General features: G+C 46.3%; 2 pseudogenes; both read right to left on the bottom strand.

Annotated features, from left to right (window-relative positions):
- Positions 1 to 4325: 4325 nt before the first annotated feature.
- On the bottom strand, positions 4326 to 6039 carry LOC144499200 (dynamin-like GTPase OPA1, mitochondrial; annotated as a pseudogene).
- A 2407-nt stretch (positions 6040 to 8446) lies between these two features.
- On the bottom strand, positions 8447 to 8606 carry LOC144501545 (U2 spliceosomal RNA; annotated as a pseudogene).
- Between the last annotated feature and the right edge of the window lie 14871 nt (positions 8607 to 23477).

The following is a 23477-nucleotide window of genomic DNA, read 5'->3' as shown; positions in this document are numbered from 1 at the left end:
CATTCTTTCTTAAGTGTGGTGCCCAGAACTAGTGCCCACAACTGAACAACTCCATTTGAAACCGAATCAGTGTTTATTCCAATCTAAAATAACTTCCTTGCTTATGTACTCTAAACCACTGTTGATAAAGCCCAGGATTCCTGTGCTTTATTAATTGCCCTTCACTGAGTGTGGATTGGCATGGACAGACTATCAAGCTGAGAGTCTGGTGAATGAGGGAAATTTAAGCATGTGGTGAACCATAGATGGTTACCACTATGGATACTTGTACATATGTTACTCTTGTTACTGTTAGGGTTAGGGTTTGGGTGTTCCACCTGTTATTATTGTTTATGTGGTACACTCCGTTCAGCTCCGCCTTCTTACAGGAGTATAAAGGTCACTGCTACTTCCTAGTAGCCCTTAGTCTGGGATAATATTGTTAAGTAGTGTGCTCCTATCTTGTTGTGAATAAAAGCCTTTATTCCCGGGTACGTCCTAGCCTCCCGTGTGAATCAATCACGCATCAAAGCGTTAATTTCTAACTAAGGTGTAATTTTGTTTCTTTTATTTAGCCATCAACTCAAAAGTGCTCCTCAAGTGAAGAGAAGTTACATTTATTCCAGCCTTAAGGAAAGGTATACAAGCTCTCTGGGAGCAGTTGCAGTTAGTTAATTAGGTAGCTAGCTTAAACTGGCTTCCAGAGCTTGAATCAATTCTTTGTCGGAAAGTATATAAACAAGGATTGCTCAGTACTGCTTGGTCTGCATGAGTGCTGCTTTAAGGGCACAGTGTATCAAACTAGTCGTCTAGCAAGCAGGCAGGTAAGCATGCAAGCAAGAAGACAGTTGGTCGGTCAATTCCCCATTCCTTTTTCAGCCTCCAGGTAACATTCATATTCTTTAAGAATTGTTATTTTGACTTGTGAGGGGTTTAACTTAATTATATTCTCTTCTAATTTAAGCATAAGAAACATTTAATACAGAATTGTTGAGATACTTTTCTGAATTTAAGAGCAACAGTTGACATTATAAAGGATATTGAGGGCGCTACGGTAGCACAGTGGTTAGCACTGCTGCATCACAGCTCCAGGGACTTGGGTTCGATTCCCGGCTTGGGTCACTGTCTGTGTGGAGTTTGCACATTCTCCTCGTGTCTGCGTGGGTTTTCTCCGGGTGCTCTGGTTTCCTCCCACAGTCCAAAGATATGCGGGTTAGGTTGATTGACAATGCTAAAAATTGCCCCTTAGTGTCCTAAGATGCGTAGGTTAGAGGGATTAGCGGGTAAATATGTAGGGATAGGGGGGTAGGGCCTGGGTGGGATTGTGGTCGGTGCAGACTTGATGGGCCAGATGGCCTCTTTCTGCACTGTAGGGTTTCTATAATTCAGACACTTTTTTACAGGTGAGTATATGGTAAGATTGTCTACTTACTCTAATTGTCATAAATGTTTTTTTAAGTTATGGCAGATCAGCTTGGCTGACTGGAATGTACATCCTGCGGTGGGAAACCATTGAATGCAACATGTGTCCAAGACAGGCTCATCTTCAGGAAGTGTCACTGACTGGAGAAGATTGAGCTCCAGGTTTCCAAACTCGAGCAGCAACTGGAGTCACTGTACTGCATCTGCAACACTGAGAACAACATGGATAGCTTATTTAGGAAGGTGGTCATACCACAGGTTAGAGGTGTGCAGGCAAGGAGGGAATGAGTGACTGCCGGGCTGTCGAAGAGAATCAGGGAGGTAGAACCGAGTCGATCCTGTTTGCTAGTACGTCTTCCATTTTGGATACGTGTGAGGGTAGTAGTTCCTCAGGAGATTGCAGCCAGAGCAAAGTCTGTGGCACTACTGGTGGCTTAGCTGCCCAGGAGGGGAGGAAGAAGAGTGGAAGTGCAATGCTGATAGAGGATTTGATAGTCAGGGGATCAGGCAGGTGTTTCTCAGCTGTAAATATGACTCCAGGATGATATGTTACCTCCCTTGTGCCAGGGTCAAGGATGTCACGTTTTGGCTGCAGAATATCATTCTGTGGAAGGGTGAATAGTCAGAGTTTGTGCTCCACAATGGTACCAATGACATTAGTGCAATAAGTTGCTGAAAACAGATTTTAGGAGCTAGCAAATAAATGAAAAATTAGGGCCTCAAGAACTGTATCTCAGGATTACTCTCAGTGCCACATGCTAGTGAACATAGAAATAGGAGGCTTGAGTGATTGAACGCATGGCTAACGAATTGGTGAGGGAGGGAGGGCATCAGAGTTCCAAGGTGAATGGTTTTGGGCAGGTGGGACCTGTACAAGATGGACGGGTTACAACTTAACAGGATCAGGACTAATACTCTTGCAGGGAATTTGCTAGTGCTGTTGGGGTTGGTTTAAATGAGCTTGTCAGGGGGTGGGAACATGAGAGGGAGCTCAAATTGGAAGGACGTAAAGCTGCTAACAGAAAGTAAAAAAGTAGCAAGCAAAATTAGTTGGCAGGCGAAGTGAAGGAGGGCATCAACTAGGCTTAGAATGCTGAATTATGTTAACAAGACTGCGTTAAGGGCACTCTATCTGAATGCACTTAGCATTCACAACAAGATAGATGATTTAAAGTCACAAATAGAAGTCAATGAGTATAATCTAATTACCATTATGGAAATGTGGCTGCAGGGTGATCAAGACTGGGAACTGAATATTCAAGAATATTAGACATTTAGGAAGGACAGGCAAAAATGAAAAGGAGGTGGTGTTGTGCTGATAACAAGGGATGGGATCAGTGCATTAGTTAGGGGGATTTCAGATCAGGAGAACAAAATGTGGAAACAGTTTCAGTGAAGCTAAGAAAGAGCAAGGGACAGCAAATATTGGTAGGAGTTATTTATAGGCCACCAAACAGTTATGGTAATGTGGGGCATGAGATTAATGAGGAGATTAGAGAAGCATGGGTGATACAGGAATCATGGGTGATACAGGAATCATGGGTGACTTCAATCTGCATACAGACTGGGTAAACTTAATGAGTAATAATGCTGTGGAAGACAAGTTTCTGGAGTATGTCAGGGATGGTTTTCTGGAGCAGTATTTTGAGGAACCAAAAAGAGAACAGGCTATTTTAGGTCCAGTATTAGGTGACGAGAAGGGGCTAATTAATACTCCTATTGTATGATATATGATAGAATTTTACTTTATTTTTGAAAATTAGGTAGTTCAATCTGAAGCCAAGTTGTTAAATTTGAACAAACAGAATTATGAAGATACAAGGGACAAATTGGGCTGAGGTAGATTGGGAACATATACTAAAAGGTATGATAGTATACAAGCAATGGATAGTCTTTAAATAATTTTTACATAGTTTACAGCAACTAAACATTTCTTCAAGACACAAGTACCCAAAATAAAAAGTCATTTAACCCATGGCTAACAAAGGAAGTTAAGGATTGAAAGATTAAATGAAAAGGCATATACAATTGTCAGAAATAGTAGTTAACCTGAGGATTGGGAGTGATACAAAAAAGGATCAAGAAACGGATGCAGAAAGGGAGAATTGAATATGAATGTAAAATAGCAAAAAACAAATAAACAGACTAAAGGACACATTTCACAACGACAAATGTGCATCCACTACAGGCAGAGTCAGGAGAATTAATAAAGGGGAATAGAGAAATGGCAGAGAAGCTAAATTATTACTTTGTCTGTTTTCACGAAGGAAGATACAAGAAATCTCCCAGAACTCAAGATCCAAGGGACCAGTGACCCTATCTGAAAGCCTTAACAGAATCCAGCCGAGATTGTTAAGTTGTACCGTACAGCAAAACTCTTGTGCTCAGAAGTATAATTAAGTCATTATGAAGTAATTAATGAGCTGAAAACCACATCAATTGTGAACATTTATCTGCCTGGAACTGTAAGAAACTACAGGCCCGATTTTATCATTTGGAATCTAAGGGCTGGATCCGGGCGTAATGCAGATCCAAGCCCGGAATCCTCTTTGCAGCGCGCCCATACGCTTTGTGCCGGCTCCAGTCCGATCCATGCAGTGGGCGCAGAAGAAAAAAACAGCAGAGGGCCCGATTTTCCCATTTGGAGGCTAAGGGCCTGATTTTACCATTTTGAGTCTAAGTGCTGAATCTGGGCGTAATACAGATCCGAGCCTGGAATCCTCTTTCCAGCACGTCCATATGCTTTTTGCTGGCTCCAGTCCGATCCATGCAGTGGGCGGGGCTTGGCGCTGCCTGAACGATCGGAGCTCTGAACTACGCATGCGCAGTTCGAAAAAAAATATGAAGCAGCGCGCCTGGGCGCAAAAGAAAAAAAACAGTAGAGAGGGAGGGGAGGATGGGGGGATGTATGGCAGTGTGTGACGAGGGACAGTGTTATTTTTCTTGATGAAGAGCTTCAATGAATACTTCTAACTTCTCTTGAATCTCACGAACCCTTTTGAGGTCTTCTGCTAGTTGAACTCGCCTACCTGTCAACAGTTGAATTTTTTTAGCATTGTCTTCAGCAAAATCCTCCAACACTCCTTTCACATTCTTTTCGAGGCGTCTCACTTCAGTATTTGTTAGCTGTTGTCGGAGTGTGTTTGCTGTAATAGCTAGCATTCGCTGAATGCGCCAGAACAGGATAACGTGATTGCATTCAAGCTCAGAATCTACAAAATGCCTTTGGTAATAGTGGAAACCTCTTCTGCAAAGATTACAATGGTTCAGCGATTTCTTTAGGAAGTGTTTTCGGAAAACTTGGTGCCAAGTATCTTTAATCAGAATGCTGTCCACATCTACATCTTTGGCCTGAAGGTTTTTACGAACTGTTGTAACTTCATTGTTAGCAAGATAAGCTGTATATTCCTCAGTGATTTTTAGCAGCCGTTCCAGTTCGGTTTTGGTTTCACTTCGAACATGCTGTTCTGGAGACCGTGATTTCCAGTAGAACCACCTTTCTTGCCAATCTGGCCCCACCATATCACGAATTACAGATTCAGTATCTCGAAGACAGGTTTGCAAGGTTTCTTACAGGAAATGGATAGCTGCATCCCACTGCTGTTTGTCAGATATGGAACGATCTTCTAAAGCATTGTGCTGGATGACTCGCAGACTGTCTTCAGCCTGCTCATCCCATCTGTGACGTTTTATACTTTCATCTTTAACAGCATGTTTTAGTTTGTCAAAGATATCATCATGGTCCTTCCCTTTGTGCTCTGACATAAATCGAGCAAATTCATCCTTCAATGTTCCCCAAGCAACCTCTACTGCTTTGTGAGGCAACTGTTTGTCAGTCCACTGCTTGAGCTTGATGTTCACTGTGGTATTGAATGTGCCTGAATTCACAGACAGGGCAGCAGGAAGGTAAATATTCTCTATCACATGTGTAGAGACTCTTTCCCACAGTTCCCTTTGTAGAATCACTTCCCAGTGTTTCGGAGTAACCTGACTTCAGCTGATCATGTCATCCAGAATTTCATTCTTTGCCTTCTCGTATAGTTCATTCCTGTTGAGTTCCCTCAGCCGAGGATAGTCGTTCTTCCATTCAGTTTCAAGATTGAAGCGAGTAGCTTTAAATGCATCAGCCTGTTGTTCCACAGACTCGCGCACCATCTTCCAGAAACAGTCTGAAACTGCTCGGCTCAAGTTCTTAGTTGTCACTTGATGTGCTTTCAGCATCCCTGTCTTCAACAATTTTGAATTCTGAAAGAACTCTCCTTCATAATCTTTTATGGAATCAATACCTTCATTGGTGTTGCCTCTACCGGTAACAACTGCAAAGTAACCCAAAGCCTTCATTGGAAACAACTTGCCTTCCACAATCTGTTGAATTCAACTTGGACTGGCTAGGTTCTTCTCAGCTAGATCCACTTTGGTCAACACAAAGATGGTCCTTCTGCCTTGTGGGTCCATCTGGCTCACCAAGTCAGTTACAATACTGCGTTCAGCATCTACTGAACCATCTTGGATACAAAGGATAATGGCATTAGGGTTCTGCATGTAAGCCTTGCTTATGCTAAAAATTACATCCTTGGTGTCAGCAGCCATTCCTGGTGTTACAGTACTGACAACACCAGGAAGATCGACCAGTACCATTCATTATCCTTTGTATTTGGGAAAATATTTCAAAATATAGATGGGAGGATATATATTTTGAAATATTTTCCCAAATTTTTGACTGTCAGGTTTTTAGTTCCTGCGATTATAATTTTGACATTATCTTCCAGAGGGAATTCCTCTAATTCTGTGCAATGTTCAGATGAAAACAAGATGAAAGGATCCAAGGCTGCTCCAGAGGCAGATTAGCTGCACCCAACGTTGCCCATACAAATCACATTCATAAGTAGGGGCACATCTGCCATGGAATGTGAGAGAAGAGTTGCCAATACAAACTTCTTTTCACTATGGTTGATTTCCCAGATTTAGTGATCTCCTTGAATCTTATTTCCAACCAAGTTCCACCACGGGGACAATTCTCCCAAGTTCACCACATGACTCTGAACATTTGAGCACCTGGCTCATGGCTACAGGGACATCAACAATCCAGTTACAGATCACAAATGTATTATACAGGTCACTAATTGCTCACTAGGACACTGTAGTTTAATTACCTTTCCCATAGATAATTAGGCAGCACAGAGAAGATGCTACATTATTTTCAGTTTGCAAGATTCTCCCAAGTCCATCCTCACCCCCATCCACCATCCCCCCCACCAACCAGAGATCCATCTGAGCCCGCCCCACTCTCCGGCGGATGCCAGCGGAAGGCCAGGAAGGTGCTACAGGCTCTCGAAGGACTGCAGGTCGGAAGGATGGTGGAGGGAGACCTGCGATCGAGGTAGGTTGGGGGTGTGCTCTGCCGAGGGGGGCCTGCCTCCCAGGGGGGACTGATCCTGGGAGGGTGGGGGGGTCTACCAGGGGAGGGCCTGCCTCCCAGTGGGGTCCGATCCCGGAGGGGGGGTGGGGGGGGTCTGCCGGGGGGCCTGTCTACCAAGGGAGTCTGATCTGGGAGGGGGGGGTCTACTGGGGGGCCTGTCTCTCAGGGGGGTCTGATCCAGGGGGGGGTCTGCCAGGGTAGTTAGCTGGGGGGTCTGCGAAGGGTGGTCAAGGAGGATGGGCTTCGGAGGTTCCCCTGCAGAATAGAAATCCGCTTCGGATTTTTATTCTGCAGGTCGCTTACAGCGCGGATCCAGAACGGACCAGAAGACGGTAAAGTGGGATTTGGCGGTAGGGTTGGGCGCGTGGTTCATTAATGCATGCTAATGCATTTAAATCGTCGGGCCGCCCAATTCGGGCGCGGACTGGACCCGCACCCGAATCGGGTGTCGGTAAAGCCACAATCTGCTCAGAATCGGGTGCAGATCGCGTTAAAGGCCCGACGCCCGACTTCACCGTGATTACGCGCCCAAAAATGGGCATGAATTTTTGGTAAAATCAGGCTCCACATCAATTGTGAACAGGAACCGTTCACCTGACACCAGTAGTGGTAAAGTCCTTGTTTACAGTGCTTGAGTACACTGCAATGTGTGTTCACAGCAGTCATTGAATATAGTTTCAGTGCTCATTTTTAAAAACCAAGTCCCAGCTCGAGCTGCTGTATTTGGAAATACAGTGTGCCTGCAGGAATATAAATACTAAGTCGAATTCCTATATAATTAGAGCCTTATTCCTTTGAATTGAATAAATGGGTTTTAGCTTTCAATAGGCAGAACAGGGATAAAAACTTTATTCCTGTTTTGCACATGGCCAGCTCAATGTAATCAAAGACTGCTGACTTCATGAGTTTAGAATTAAAACAGAATTTTAAAAAGCATTCACTCCCGCCTCCACACCCCCCCGCCCTCCCCGCCTCAGTACTGACCCAATTCCTCCTGACCCCTTAGCGAAGTTCCAAATTTCCAGCCCTCCTTCTGGAAGAATTCCTAATTCCCCCCAGGCTGCAACCATTGAAACAATTCTCAATTAAACCCCTTGCCACCCCCATCCAACCCTTGAAGTAATTCCCAACTCCCTTCCCTCCCTCCTTAGCCTCCAGATGCGAGGGAAGGGGGAGAGAGAGAGAGATGGGGAGGTGGAGGGAGGGTGTAAGAGAGGGAGGAGGAGAGGAAAGGAGGGGGAGGGAGAGAGGGGGAGGTAGAGGGAGGGAGGGAAGAGAGAGCATGCGACTTTGACTCCAAACCTAGAGCAATGTGATTGACTCTTAAACGTCCACTGAGATAGCCTAGCAAGGGCAATTAAGGATGGGCAATAAATGCAGGCCCAACCAGCGATGCGCACATCCCTAAACGAATAAAATAAAATGTGCCAGAGAGGTTGGTGAGTATGAGATCTAGCAAGTTGTTTTTTGTATTTTTATTCCAATTCAATCAAATCAAGTCCAATTCAGACTCTCAACAAGTTGAGACATTTCCGATCCAAGGTGACAAGACAGGACCTTCACACCTGTCTTGGGCCTGATCTACATGAGTCAAGCTGATTGGAGGAGGGGGAGGTTTCCTCTTCCAAGGCTTGGTCTCATTTGCATCTTAGCCAAAAGGCCGAGATGCCGCTTTTAAAAATTGCTTCATATGAATATGAAGCTTAAATGTAACCTAATGACCTCGACCAAGCGCAGCATCCTCTCCATACTACACTTGATCTTAGCCAAAAGGCCGAGAAGCGATAGTTACTTCCTCAAATTAGTTCTCCAATCGCCTGCCTGATGCAGTCACAGTCTGCCAACCATGTCCTTCAGGATTCAACCATTTTGGTTAGTCTTGGTACTACTGACAGTATTTTCACTGGGCATTGAAGTCACCCACCCTCTGTTTCCTGGTAGGTAGTGGAAATTCCACCCCATACTGGTCTACTCACAAGAGGTAGAGATCAATGTGTGCATGCTCCATTGAGCAGAGCTCTGTTGACCAGTATCCATGCTAGTGCCAGTTCTTGCGGAAGTAGACGGCAAATTTGGTGTTACCATCTCATTTCCATGACCTTGGTAGTGGGTCAGGTGGCTCCTGTTCTGCTGACTACCTCTGTGCACTGCCTGTTGCCTCTGCACACAGCATGGAGCCTAACACTGTTGTCCTGATGGTACAACCAGCCTTCTGTTTCTTAAAGGCAGACTGTCCCTCTTAAAGGGTAGCTGTACTGAATAACAGGAGGCTGCTGCTGAAAACCACCGCTGCAATTCTCAGCAAGGAAAATGGAACACCAGGATGGGGTGAGGCTTTAGTGGTGAAGCTTGACAGGAGAAAGAGTGCCATGAGACCGGGCCCTTGAGAAATGGGAATAGTGGCCAAAGATCAATTTCCAAATTGTGACCTTGAGAACCTGACGGCAGTGCCACAAGAAATCTAATGACCCCATGCGAGTGGTCACACTCAGTGAATGTGTCTTCGCATGACATCCCCAATCCAGCACATCAACCTCTCACATTGTTTGCTGCACCACATTCCCGTCCAGCTCCCGTCAGCGACACATGACAGGACAGATGTGTAACATCCAGACACTGCTCTTCACCCTTGCACCCTTCCCAGTGTTCCCAGCCTCACTCCCACATCTCAGCACTCCAAAAACCTCCAGCTATTCAGGCACATCATTCAAACACAGTCACTGACAGCTTTTCCTTCTGTCTTGTTGGACAAGCTAGCAAATAATGGAAGGGATCAGAGCAAAGCCAGCTGAAGCGAAAAGACACCTGCATCCCATGAGTGCTACAGAGGAAATGGCTCTCAGCATCAAAGAGCTGGCTGTGACACAACCTGTGGCATCCGGTATTATTAACAACATAAGTACAAGGTAATTTTCCTGCCTTATGCTGCTTCTCAGCTCCCAGCTGGTATGATGAGCAAGCTGCTGATGGCCCTATTACAATTCACCTCCATTCCTCACAACCTTCGCCTTCTAGTTTTCTTTCCAAGAACTGCAAAACCTTTGACAAGGACCCACATGGGAGACTTGTGAAGAAGGCAAATGCACCTCAGATACAGGATAATTTGATATAAAGTGGATTCAAAATTGGCTCAGTTGTAGGAGACAGAGGGTGATGACAGAAAGCTGCTTTAGTGACTGGAAGCCAGTGTCCAGTGAAGTACCACAGGGATCTGTGTTGGGTACCCTACTATTTGTCATTTATATAAACGATAGAGATGACTATGTGAGGGGCAGGATTAATAAGTTTGCAGATGACACAAAAATTGGCCGGGTGGTTAACAGTGAGGCAGAGTGTCTTGGGTGACAAAAAGAGACAGATGGAATTTAACCCTAAAAAGTATGAGGTGATACACTTTGGAAGGAGTAATTTGACAAGAAAGTATTCAATGAATGGTAAGACACTAGGAAGTTCTGTGGAACAAAGGAACCTTGGCGCATTTGTCCATAGATCTCTAAAGGTGGAAGGGCATGTTAGTAGGGTGGTGAAAAAGGCATATGGGACTCTTGTCTTTATCAATCGAGGCATAAATTACAAAAGCATGGAAGTCATGTTAGAGTTGTATAAAATTTTGGTAAGGCCACAGTGGAGTACTGTGTTCTGGGCACCACATTATAGGATGGATGTAATTGCACTGGAGGGGGTGCAGAGGAGATTCACCAGGATGCTGCCTGGGATGGAACATTTAAGTTATGAAGAGAGGTTGGATAGGCTTGGGTTGTTTTCATTGGAGCAGAGAAGACTGAGGGGTGACCTGATCGAGGTGTTCAAGATTATGAGAGACATGGACAGAGTGGATAAGGAGCAGCTGTTCCCTTTAGTTGAAGGATCAGTCACGAGGGGACATGGGTTCAAGGTGAAGGGCAGGAGAATTGGGGGAATGTGAGGAAAAACTTTATTATCCAGAGGGTTGTGATGGTCTTGAATGCATTGCCCAGGAGGGTGGCGGAGGCAGGATGCCTCACATCCTTTAAAAAGTCACTGGATGAGCACTTGGCACATCATTACCTTCAAGGCTGTGGGCCAAGTGCTGGTAAATGGGATTAGGCAGGAGGTCAGGTGTTTCTCGCATGTCAGTACAGACTCAATGGACCAAAGAGCCTCTTCTGCTCTCTATGCTACCTGCCCAGCCAAGCAGCCCCAGCACAAAGCAAGAGCGCAACAGTATTGCACTGATAAAGAGATCCATCACTTGATGTCATACTGAGAGTCTCCAGCTCACATCCTGGCACTGCATGTACCTTCGTGGCAAGTGTGGAGGCATGATCAGCACATACTGAGTCACTAGGCATGAGTGGGCTGCTGCCATATCAGGGGTCAAGATAGTTCGTTTGCCAACACACTAGTTCTGCTGCAGGCAGCTCAGATGAGGATTTCAATATGGGGTGGTCCAAGGAGAATGCTGGTGTGCACCCCAAGATGCTGGGTGCATTGACTCATCTGATAGGCAGCCTCCTGTCACTATCAGGAAGATTGCAGTAGTCCAGCTCATTTTCTGTACAACCTCAGTTCCATCTCCTGTTGTGCTGCAACTACAGCACCCATACTTGGTGCAGTCTCTGCATGGATAGGTCACTATCCTTTATTATTCTTAGGCAATCCCTCTGCATTGAGAATGACTTGCTCCCATCCCAGTTCGATGGACTCTGAAATGGCTGATCAGTCCAATGTACAGTTTGCAGTCTCTCCCACATATGGGGCTTGAATGATTGGCTAGGTAGGCACTTTGGAGATTTGTGCGCTTCCTCCAACCCCTCAACTTTACCTCTGCATACTCCCCAGTGTGCTGAGTGCCCTCCTGTTTGAGCTATTCTCCATTTTGGTTGGCCACAAACCAGGGTTACCACCTAGTGCTTTGGCCTCACTGAGCACGCGCAGCAACAATCTGTGGTAAATCCAGGAACTCGACTACAACACCTTCAACAATGCTTCCAAACACTTTGTCATTGCAGAAGTTCTTAAAAACCGCCTTTCCTGCAATTTCCCTTGAAGTAACACCTTTGCTGGGCTCCTACTACAGTTGAACACCTGAACATTGAGTGATTTATGAATCCATACACTGGTCTTGCGTTGTTCCAGTGGGCATCACATCAGCTAGCAGGGCTGTCTGAGCAGGGCTATCTGAGATCAGGATAGCACCAGCTCAGCTAATTTTGGTACACGCAGAGGACACCCACACAGGCATCCTTCTCAAGGTGCATTGTCAGGGAGGATTGTTGGCGCAGCGGGAACCCCTCAGAGGGCGGGGGAGGTGTCAGCTCCCATAATGCTGCAGGAGGTGAAATTTGTGCCCTTTATTCTTTTCTACATTTAGCTGACCACCTGGATTTTAATTTGAAAGTTTAAAAAGTACAACTGCAAAAGGTGAGGTGAAAGAAGTAATGTGAAAGCCATCGCCTCGAGGAGGTCTCACACTGCTCGTGATAAATCAATTCATTCTAAGATTGCTTGACATAAGCTGCAGCTACTTCTAAGATTCTGCATTGATGCGTCACAGAAATCATTTCAAATCAATTTAAAGTCTCCAGTAGAACAGCTCCACAAAATAGGACGGAGCACGGAAAGGTCAGTCAGCCCATTGAGCCCTCTTCTCGCGGCTCATTTAGGCTTTGAAATTATGCTGTTTGAAGATAATAATTCATATTAAATTTCTACATCCACTTTGTGCTGACAGTGTAAATCTGTTTAAAGCGAATAGACCAGTACCTCTATTAAAAAAGCAAACAAAGGAATTTCATACCAACACGGCAAGTTTGTACAATAATATTTGCACAATATATTTTCGAGGTCTTAATCACTGGAAGAAAATGAACAGCTAGAGGTTAAACTGTCAAGATTAAATTTCCGGAATGATATAATGGATCTCTATAGGAATTCAAACTAATTGAAGTAACTTAGTTCCGTTTAATTTGCATTCACTTTTCTTTTGTTTGCCTCAGTGGACAATGTGGAAGAGCAGGAGTTAGAAGGAGGAGGCGCTGATGTAAATTTTTGACATTTTCATTGAAATGTTGGACTGTATTCTTGAAAGCTTAAAAGGGAATATTGATGAGCTATGCTAATTAATCCTGATTTCCAGATGCAGTGTAGCAAATGTAGACTCAGTTGACCCAGTTAAACACCCCCCGTGGAATCACCTGCTGTTCGCTTTAAGAGAGCCTTCACATATGGTTCTTGCTTCGGAACTGCTGTGGGAACGATTGTTGAACTTTTCCGAATTGGGTAACGACTTCAACAAGTTTGTAGAGAGCCAAAGCACTGTCATGTGATCTAATCTTCTGAGGATTTTCCCTGTGGTTCTTGGCAGAACTGTGAGTTGCTCGAATCCTGAGTAAAGCTTGTGCTGCTGTACTGGCCAGTGATCCGACTCTGTTGTGGTTTGTTATAACTTCACTACAAATGAATACAATTAAGAAAACAGACTTCATTAACCACTCTTCATGGAAATTGAAGGTTGTATTTGTTACACTAAATATTTTTAAGAGTGTATATGGATTAGATGTGGTGATTTTTTAAAAGACTACTAAGGTGTATTGATGTCCATATGGCCAGGTGGGAGTGGGAGTTAGGATAGGATCCAATGTGCCAGGTCTTCGCTGCTTTTTCTGCCTGCTAAAATTCCTATGGGAAATAGGAGGTGGGAGGAAGCTGTTTCTTCCATATACGTATTCCTGGCAATAGTCAGTGAAAGAAGCAGGATTGCAGGGAATTGCTAGCCATCAAAGTTTGCACCAATTCTGTCCGATTTGCCCCATCACAGTTTACAGCTGAATTTCATGGTAACATTTGCTTGCCAGGGCCTGTCATGTGAAATGCTGATTTCTCCATGGCAATCAATCTTTGGTTTCCTTGTGCAAGGTGCTGTACTGAAAGTTCTTCCCCTGATTAAACCAGGCACCCCAATCATACAAGGAATGTTCTGGATGGCTGTCCTCAGGTTGTTGCTCCTGATCCTGGGATTTGGATCAGGGTTCGAGACATGTCCATCAATATCAACCAGAAAACATGTCACACAATGGTTTACAATGTGGAACACAGTGACCAGAAAGAACCTTTCTTCCAGGCGGATCTCACAGTCAATTCCCAATTTGCAAATTGTTAGGAAATCTCAGGTATACCGGCAATCGGAGCAGCCTCGGATAAATCCCTGGCCCTAACATGAGTCTGAAAACTGTTTCCAGGGTAGCAAGTGGGAAAGTCGTGGAGTCCAAGCCAAATGTATTTCATCCATCAGGTCAATATGTCATCATCCCTCAGTTGCAGGTTTTCTTTCCTTTTGTCTCTTGTGGGAGAACAGAATGCAAAATGCGAGGTAGAGGGAGAGAACTTGAGGTGGCCATCCATAAACAGTCCCTTTAATAAATGCAGAGAAGAATAACCAGGAGATCAATGGTACATCTGCATCCCTTTCCATTGGAGAAGGGGAACTTACAGACAGCTGAAGACAGAATTACAAATGTTTCTGGCAAACCTCATTTCATTATTGACTGAATTCTGAGATGACGGAGATGGGGGATTATCAAGAATCAGATTTTGCCCATGCACAGGTGCTGGTGGTTCAGTCTTTGTTGAGGCCCTCAGAGACTCTAAAACCCAGAAGGTGAAGCAATCAGAGCAGGGTGCTGCAAAGTTCACACAGGATGCACCATGTGGACGCAATAGCGGGTGTAAGTTCCAAGAATTCTAATTGGTCAAGTATATGCATATTAATATTTGACAAAATGCCATCTTGTTAGGAATCTTAACAAAACATGGCAACGTGTTATTTCCATAATTATGGAAGTCATAATGGAAGCTGCTGCTCATTTTTCTCAGTCTCTATTCTCCTGTCATCAAGCTGAGCAGAGACCCTTCAATTATCCACCGCCTTTGTTGTACAACATTATATAGAACTGAGCACATCACTATTACTCTGGACACTCTCACAGGTGGATATTGAAGATCACCCTCAGACCTGACTAGGCACCTGAAGCACAATGGCTCACTCCATGACACACCTGGTAACCATAATGGTGTGTCTCGCCATAATATTTCAGCATCACATGGTGGGGTTCATCACAGATGTCACGTGACAAGTTTGAATGGGGTATCACTTATCTAAGCACCAACCTGGTTCCAAGAGCTCTGATCTGGTTGAAGCTCAGAAAAAGCTATAATTTCACAAGAGCTCTCTGCCAAATGTTTGCCTGAGGGAACTGAGACATCAGCTGTAATAAGTGAGTGTTTATTCAACTGGGAAAATCACAAGTTCAAATACCCACCTGATCTCACCTCCATTTCACTGGTCATTTTCCCTCGCCCCAACAAACCTGCAGCAGAGACAGTAAATTTGAAACTAAATACAAACTTAGTTCAAGTAGTCCTAATTAACATCTCCTTAGTATGTTAATTACTACAGTAAGTACCCACTCGACTGTACTAGTTAAAACCCTGATTTCCATGAGTAAGTAACTCACGTACATCCAGACACATCCGTGTTGGGCTCATTGGAGTCCAGTTGTGATCTTGATTTCAAGTTCACTTATTTTAACTACCTGCCTTCCCCCATTAGGATTCCCTCTCCGTGGGAAGTAGTTGCCATGTTGTGACATTTTACTGGTGGTCACTGATGCGCGATATAACCCACGAGGCTAGAGATGCTCGAGGAAGTAAAGGCTTTTATTAACTACTACAATAGAGCTACCATATATAATACACGATCCCAGACTGAGGGGTCCCAGACAGAGCAGTGACCTTTATACCTCTCCCAGGAGGCGGAGCCCGACTGGGATGTACCATAATAACTATAATACAGGTAGAACAGCCCAACCCTAACCCCAACAGTAACAAGTAGAACAACCCAACCCTAACCTCAACAGCAACATATATACAGACTCCTAGTACTGGCCAGACCCTGGCTCAGTACTACCTGGTGGGAACCAACGATGGTTCACCACATTCACCCCTCCTTTGAAGACAAAGGCCGGCGGGGTACAAAAAAAAACACAGAATAATTGGTCATCAGTCTATAAGTTCAGACGGTCAGGGGGACCGCACCGTCGTTGTGACCTCCTCAACACCGGCGATGACACCGGAGTAGGCACTCGCGGTGGCGTTCTCCCCAAGGCGGTGTCCAACGGCTCCTCCAATGTCTCACGGGCCGGTTGACCCCGAGGTGATAACAATCCGTTGAGCTCGGACACACCTTGAAGTGGCGACCATCTCCTGGACTCAGGCAAGCTGTACACGGGAGTAAAAGGGTTAAGTGATGGTCCCGATGCTGCCTGCGCCGTGTCAGGAGGGGAAACAATAGTTGGGGGGTCTCTAACAGGAGGTATGGGAGCGACAGGGCTTTCCAAGTCCCCTGCTGGCGCCAGGTCTCGAATCGAGACCATGTCCTCTCGCCCGTTAGGGTATGCCACATAGGCATACTGAGGGTTGAAGTGGAGGAGATGGACCTGTTCAACCAAAGGGTCAGACTTGCGGGCCCTAACATGTCACCGCAGGAGGACAGGTTCTGAGTACGTCAACCAAGACGGTAATGAGGTCCCAGAGGAAGACTTCCGAGGGAATGAAAACAGCCTCTCATGGGGAGTAGTGTTGGTTGCCGTACACAGGAGTGAGCGTATGGAGAGGAGCGCATCAGGGAGCACCTCTTGCCAACGGGAGACTGGAAGGCCTTTTGACTTCAACGCCAGTAAGACAGCCTTCCAGACTGTAGCATTCTCACGTTCCACCTGTCCGTTACCCCTAGGGTTGTAGCTCGTGGTTCTACTAGAGGCAATCCCGTATGAGAGCAGGTATTGCCTCAAGTCAGCGCTCATGAACGACGAGCCCCTATCGCTGTGGATGTAGCAGGGGTACCCGAACAGGGTGAAAAAATCACGAAATGCCTTGATAACCGTGGCAGCGGTTGTATCAGAGCAGGAAATGACAAAAGGGAATCGTGTGTACTCATCAATGATGTTGAGGAAGTACACATTCCGATCTGTCGAGGGAAGGGGGCCCTTAAAGTCCACACTCAGTCTTTCGAAGGGACGAGTGGCCTTAACGAGTTGTGCCCTGTCAGGTCGGTAAAAGTGCGGTTTGCATTCCGCGCATACCCGGCAGCTTCTAGTTATGGACGTGACATCCTCCACCGAGTAGGGTAGATTCCGGGCTTTTACGAAGTGGTAGAGCCGAGTGACCCCTGGATGGCAGAGGTCATTGTGGAGAGCCTGCAAACGGTCCTCCTGCATACTGGCGCATGTTCCACGCGACAGGGCATCCGAGGGCTCGTTGAGTTTCCCTGGACGATACATGATGTCGTAATTATAGGTGGAGAGTTCGATTCTCCACCTCAAGATCTTATCGTTCTTGATCTTGCCCCGTAACGTGTTATTGAACATGAATGCCACGGACCGCTGGTCCGTGATCAGGGTGAACCGTTTTCCCGCCAAGTAATGGCGCCAATGCCGGACGGCCTCCACAATGGCCTGGGCCTCCTTTTCCACCGCTGAATGTCAAATTTCGGGGCCTTGGAGGGTGCGAGAAAAAAAGGCGGCGGGCCTGCCCACCTGGTTAAGTGTGGCGGCCAGGGCGAAATCAGATGCATCGCTCTCCACCTGGAAGGGGATGGACTCATCTACAGCGTACATCGTGGCTTTCGCGATGTCGGCTTTTAGTTTTTCAAAGGCCAAACGAGCCTCTGGTGCTAGGGGAAAAGAGGTAGACTTGATGAGCGGACGGGCTTTGTCCACGTAATTGGGAACCCACTGTGCGTAGTAAGAGAAGAAGCCTAAGCATCTTCTCAGTGCTTTTACGCTAGTGGGCAGGGGAAGTTCGAGGAGGGGACGCATACGGTCTGGATCAGGGCCAATGACCCCGTTTTCCACCACGTATCCGAGGATAGCTAGGCGGCGCGTGCGAAATACACACTTCTCCCTGTTGTAGGTCAGATTCAGGCGAGATGCAGTGCGTAGGAATCTAAGGAGATTGGTATCGTGGTCCTGCTGGTCATGGCTGCAGATGGTGACGTTATCCAGGTATGGGAAGGTAGCCCGCAGTCCGTTATGGTCCACCATTCGGTCCATAGCACGCTGGAAGACCGAGACCCCATTGGTGACACCAAAAGGAATCCGTAGAAAATGGTACAAGCGACCATCCGCCTCAAAAGCCGTGTATTGTCGGTCCTCTGGGCGAATGGGGAGCTGGTGGTAGGCAGACTTTAGGTCGATGGTGGAGAACACCCGGTACTACGCAATCTGATTGACCATGTCAGATATGCGCGGGAGGGGATACGCATCCAGCTGCGTGTATCTATTAATGGTCTGACTATAGTCAATGACCATCCGGGGTTTGTTCCCACTCTTGACCACCACGACCTGCGCTCTCCAAGGACTAGCGCTGGATTGTATGATCCCTTCCTTGAGGAGCCGCTGAACCTCAGACCGACTGAAGATCCGATCCTCAGCGCTGTAACGCCTACTCTTAGTCGCGATGGGCTTGCAGCCTGGCACAAGATTCTGGAATAGGGAGGGTGTGGTAATCTTCAGCGTCGAGAGGCTACAGGCGGAGCGCGTTGGGAAATTTGGAGGCTGCTGTTCTCCCACTGAAAGCGGAGGGAGTGGCCCACCGTACTGTAGGGTTACACTCTTCAAGTGGACCATGAAATTTAGTCTGAGGTGTATTGGCGCGCAAAGGTGCGGTAACACCAGGAGCTTGAAGCTCTCGTAAACCGTGCCCTGCACCATTAAATTTACCACGCAACTCCCTAGCACGGTGACAGACCGGGACCTTGATGCCATCGAAATCGTCTGCTTGACAGGTTGGATCTGGAGGCCACACCGCTTCACAGCGTCTGGGTGAATAAAGCTCTCCGTGCTCCCGCTGTCAAACAGACAATAATTCAAGCGTTTGTTTACCTGTATGTCCATCATGGACTTGTCGAGTCTGTGAGGCTTTGCCTGGTCCGGGATGATCGACGCCACCGTTGGTTCGTGAGTGCCACTGCATGCTGCTGAGATGGATGATGATGACCCCTGCTGGTCATTCGCGGTCGGTGCCGACCAAGATGGCTGCTCCCATAGGTCGCACGTGGGCGATGATGCCAAAATCAGCGACCCCTGGTGGTCGCACGTCTCTCGCGACTCCGTCGTCTGGAATGGCGACGTCCTGGCCTCGTACGTGGAAGAAACTCTTGACGATGCCGACGATGAGGAACCCGGCTCCGGGGAGTCGCAGGCCGCACTGCTGTTCCTGGAAGTAAGTTTGGATCGACATACCTTCGAATAATGCCCCTTCTTGCCGCAGGCGGAGCACAACACCGCTTTAGCGGGACATCGCTGCCGAGTGTGCTTCACTCCCCCACAGAAGTAACACCGCGGGCCGCCTGGAGCTGCTGCCGTCGTCAGGCCCGAGTGTGGGCACGCCATCACGCAGCTTTTCCGACCCGCTGGACGAGGTGGGATCTGCGACTGCTCCTGCCACGCTGTCTCCACGTGGTCTTCGGGATACATCGCTAGGCTTTTGGAGGCCGTTTCTAGCGTATCCGCTAGCTCTATAGACTTAGTGAGATCGAGATTACCTTGCTCCAACAGTCGGAGTCGGATATAAGACGATCCGATTCCTGCCACAAATGCATCTCGAGCGAGGTCATTCATGTTCTGGTCTGCTGACACTGCTTTGCAGTTACAGCCCCTGGCTAGCTGTAGGAGCTCGCACGTGTACTGTTCCGTCGTTTCGCCGGGCTGCCGTCGTCGAGTGGCTAAGAGATATCGAGCATGCATCTCGTTTGGCAGTTTAATGTAGCGCTTCTTAAGAAGCTCGAGGGCCCCTTTGTAGTCGGTGGCCGCACGGATCGCTAAATATACAGCGTCGCTTACCCTCGCGTGGAGGACCCGGAGTCTGTCGTCGTCCGTGGTGACCGCTGCGGAGGCTGCGAGGTAGTCCTGAAAACATTTCAACCAGTGGTCCAAGGTGTTGGAGGCGCCCGCCGCACGTGGGTCCAGCGTAAGACGTTCGGGTTTTAACATTTGCTCCATGCTCTCTGTATCATTTTCCTTTTTTTTTTAACGACGAGAGTTCAATTAGTAGTTAATAAAATTGATGCGCGATATAACTCACGAGGCTAGAGATGCTCGAGGAAATAAAGGCTTTTAGAGTGGGCTACCAGAGTGGGAATAGAGCTACCATATATAATACACGATCCCAGACTGAGGGGTCCCAGACAGAGCAGTGACCTTTATACCTCTCCCAGGAGGCGGAGCCCGACTGGGATGTACCATAATAACTATAATACAGGTAGAACAGCCCAACCCTAACCCCAACAGTAACAAGTAGAACAACCCAACCCTAACCCCAACAGCAACATATATACAGACTCCTAGTACTGGCCAAACCCTGGCTCAGTACTACCTGGTGGGAACCAACGATGGTTCACCACAGTCACTATTGGATCAGGTGATGTTTCAGGCATCCCTGGGTGCTGCCTAAGATGAGATTCGTGTGCGCATGGAGACCCAGACACATCTTTTAGTGCCTTTTGCCAAAATTCAATATCACAGAGCAGAACAGAAGCTGGGTTTCTTCAGCAGTTTTTCTGCCACCAAAAGTTTTTTTTTATATTGCTGTGGATCCGTTGGTGAAGGAATGCTCCATGACCTCCATGGTGTACAGATTGAACCCTTTGTCCCACCCCTTGCGTCAATACCACAACATACCTTTTCTGCCTTCCTCAGGACGTGTCTTATTTCTTCAAATGGACAAGCTGCCAGTGGAGGCAAGACAGACATCAAGAGATCACCCAAATTACACTAACAAGGCCCGGTGCCCAATTTCACACCCACCTACGGGCCAAATGTTGTTCATGCTCTTCTGGGAAGAAGTCTACATAATCAACCCATTTATTTCTGTGAAGCCCTGGAACCCTTCCCTCATATCAGCATGCTGTTAAGTTGTATTACAATAATTTTACCTGTGAAACACTTTGAAGAAGTAACTTCCAGCTTGAATGTATGCTCTGCTGTTAGAAATATAGAACCAAAGGAAGTTTATGGTGCAGAAAGAAACCATTCAGCCCATTGTATCTGCACCAGCCAAAAAGGGATAAAGGAAATTAGCCACTCATTTCAATCTGATTTTCCAGCCCCTGGACCATAGCCATGTAGGTTACAGTGCTTCAGATGCAGATCCAGGTACCTTTAAATTAATTGTGCATTTCAGCCTCAAGCACCAATGTAGGCAGTGAATTTCAAATGCCCCCCATCCTCCAGGTGAAAGTGTTTTTCCTCATGTCCCCTCTAATCCTTCTGTCAATCAGCTTCAGTCTATGCCCCCTGGTTAATGACCCCCTCAGCTAGGGGAAACCCCAGCCTATCCAATTTCTTCTCATCGCTGCAATTTGTACGCCTCCTCTATACTCTCCCCAGGGCAATTATGTCCTTCCTGTAATGTGACGACCAGAACTGTACACAAATCTCCAGCTGTGGCCGAACCAGCGTTTTATACAATTTCATCATTTCACCACAGCTTTTTATTCAATACCTTGCCCAATAAAGGAAAACATTCCAAATGTTTTCTTGACTACCTTGTACACCTGTTCTGCCACCTTCATAGACTTGTGGGCATGCTTCCCAATGTGTTTCGCTTCCTCAACCCCTCTCAATATCTTCCTGTTTATGGAATATTCCCTTGCTTTGTTTGCCCTCCCCAAATGCATTACTTCACACTTTTCTGGACTGAATTCCATTTGATACTTCTCTGCCCACTCAACGAAACCATTGACTTCACTCAGTCGACAGCTATTCTCTTCACTATCAACTACATGGCCAATTTTTGTGTCATCTGCAAATTTCCCCAAAGTCTAAATCATTAATAGTTACAACAAACGTCAAGGGCTCCCAAAACTGAGCCCTGTGGAACACCGTTGGAAACTGTTTTCCATTTGCAAAAACACTCACCCTGTCACTGAGCCAGTTTTGGTTCTAAGCTGCCACCTTCCTCTGTATCCCACGAGATCTCACTTTTCTGACAAACGTCTGATTATCGGACCTCGTCAATGCCTTACTGACATCCATGTAGACAATATCCACCACACTACCCCCATCAATCCTCCTTGTTTCTTCCTGAAAAAAATTCTATTCAGGTAGGAAGACATAATCTTCCCCTAACAAAACCATGTTGACTAGCCCTGATCAATCCTTGTCTATCTAGTGACAGTTTGTCCTGTCTCTCATAATTGTTCCTAATAATCTGCCCACCACTGAAGTCTATCCCTTTCAATCTTTTTAAATAATGGTACAATGTTTGCAAACCTTTAGTTCTCTGGGATCTCATCTGTATCTAGTGACAATTGGAAAATGATTCTCAGACATCCATTAATTCTTCCCCGGCTTCCTTCAACAGCCTGGAATACAATCCATTTGGCCCTGGTGAGTTATCCTCCTTCAAGGATGCCAGTCCCTCCAGTACTTCCTCTCTCGTTATGCTTGTTATATCTAATATTTCACACGCCTACTCTTTAATTAGATTGTTTGAATCATCCCTCTCCTTAGTGAAGACAGACGAATGTATGCATGAGAAAGATGTAAGGTTGTTTGAGGGCTTGTCATGGACCAGGAGTAAATGTGAGTGCACAAACAGAAAACAGAAAACACAGACCATCTGCCTGATAAGTAGTATCACTGGGGCATCCTGACTGAGTAGCACCCTGAAAATGTGCCACTTTCATTCAGATCTCTTCCCTGGTGATGTGGCTGATTCTGACTGCCAGTTCCTCCTCTGCGAACCATGCTCTCAAGTACCAAACAGGGTAATATCCTTGCACCCACTCAGTGCTGAAGTGGATTATAATCATGGGGCTATCCCGCATCGGAAGCATTCTCCTATTGATCACCCTCATTTTAGTGCAAAATAGTTGCTTCTCACAGACATTTATTTTGGGTCTAAGAAAGTAAACTATCTTTCTCCCAAGAAAAATGATGATCAAGAGGTATTAGCTTCAACCAGATAGCTTGTTAAATAATTATAGAGCAGGTTATAATGTCCCAGATAGTATAAGGGTCTGGGGTAGGAGGGGTCACTCTTCACAAAATTGTGTATAACCATTTTCAAAATATACAAGAGAGTTGGGTTTGTAAAATTGCCTACAGAAAATGACAAAAGATGTGAAACTTTGCTCATCTATTTACAAATGTATTTATATTTAACGTGCTATACACTTTAAAGTAGACAGCTAGATCACAACAATAGTGACTATAGAAAGATAGGGGCTAATACTCCATCCCACGGCGCTGTTTTGTTTAGCGCAGCGGGCCGGGAGACTCTAGCGGCAGTTGATTTGCGCTGGCCGTCCAGGCCTCCATTGTCTCCTAGCGTAAGTTTTTTGGCGTGGACGGAACCATGCTGAAAATTAGCATAACAGACATTACCATGTATTTACATACCTTAGCATGTTATTAGCGGGTGCGTGACTAGAATCTCTGCCCCCGCTAGCGTCTCCCCCCCACTCGGCGTGACGTCACGTTGGCAGGGATTATAATTGCTGTACAAAAGTTGGGAGTTGGCATGGCAGCATTGAACAGGAGAAAGGAGGTAAGTCTTATGGGGCTGCAGCCCCCAAAGTGCAAGGGAGGTAGGAGACAGGGCCTGGAAACTTTCT

Source organism: Mustelus asterias, chromosome 1, assembly GCF_964213995.1.
Source record: "Mustelus asterias chromosome 1, sMusAst1.hap1.1, whole genome shotgun sequence".
Classification (NCBI taxonomy): domain Eukaryota; kingdom Metazoa; phylum Chordata; class Chondrichthyes; order Carcharhiniformes; family Triakidae; genus Mustelus; species Mustelus asterias.
Note: the sequence above shows the minus strand (reverse complement) of the source record. Positions and strands in the feature narration are given on the sequence as shown.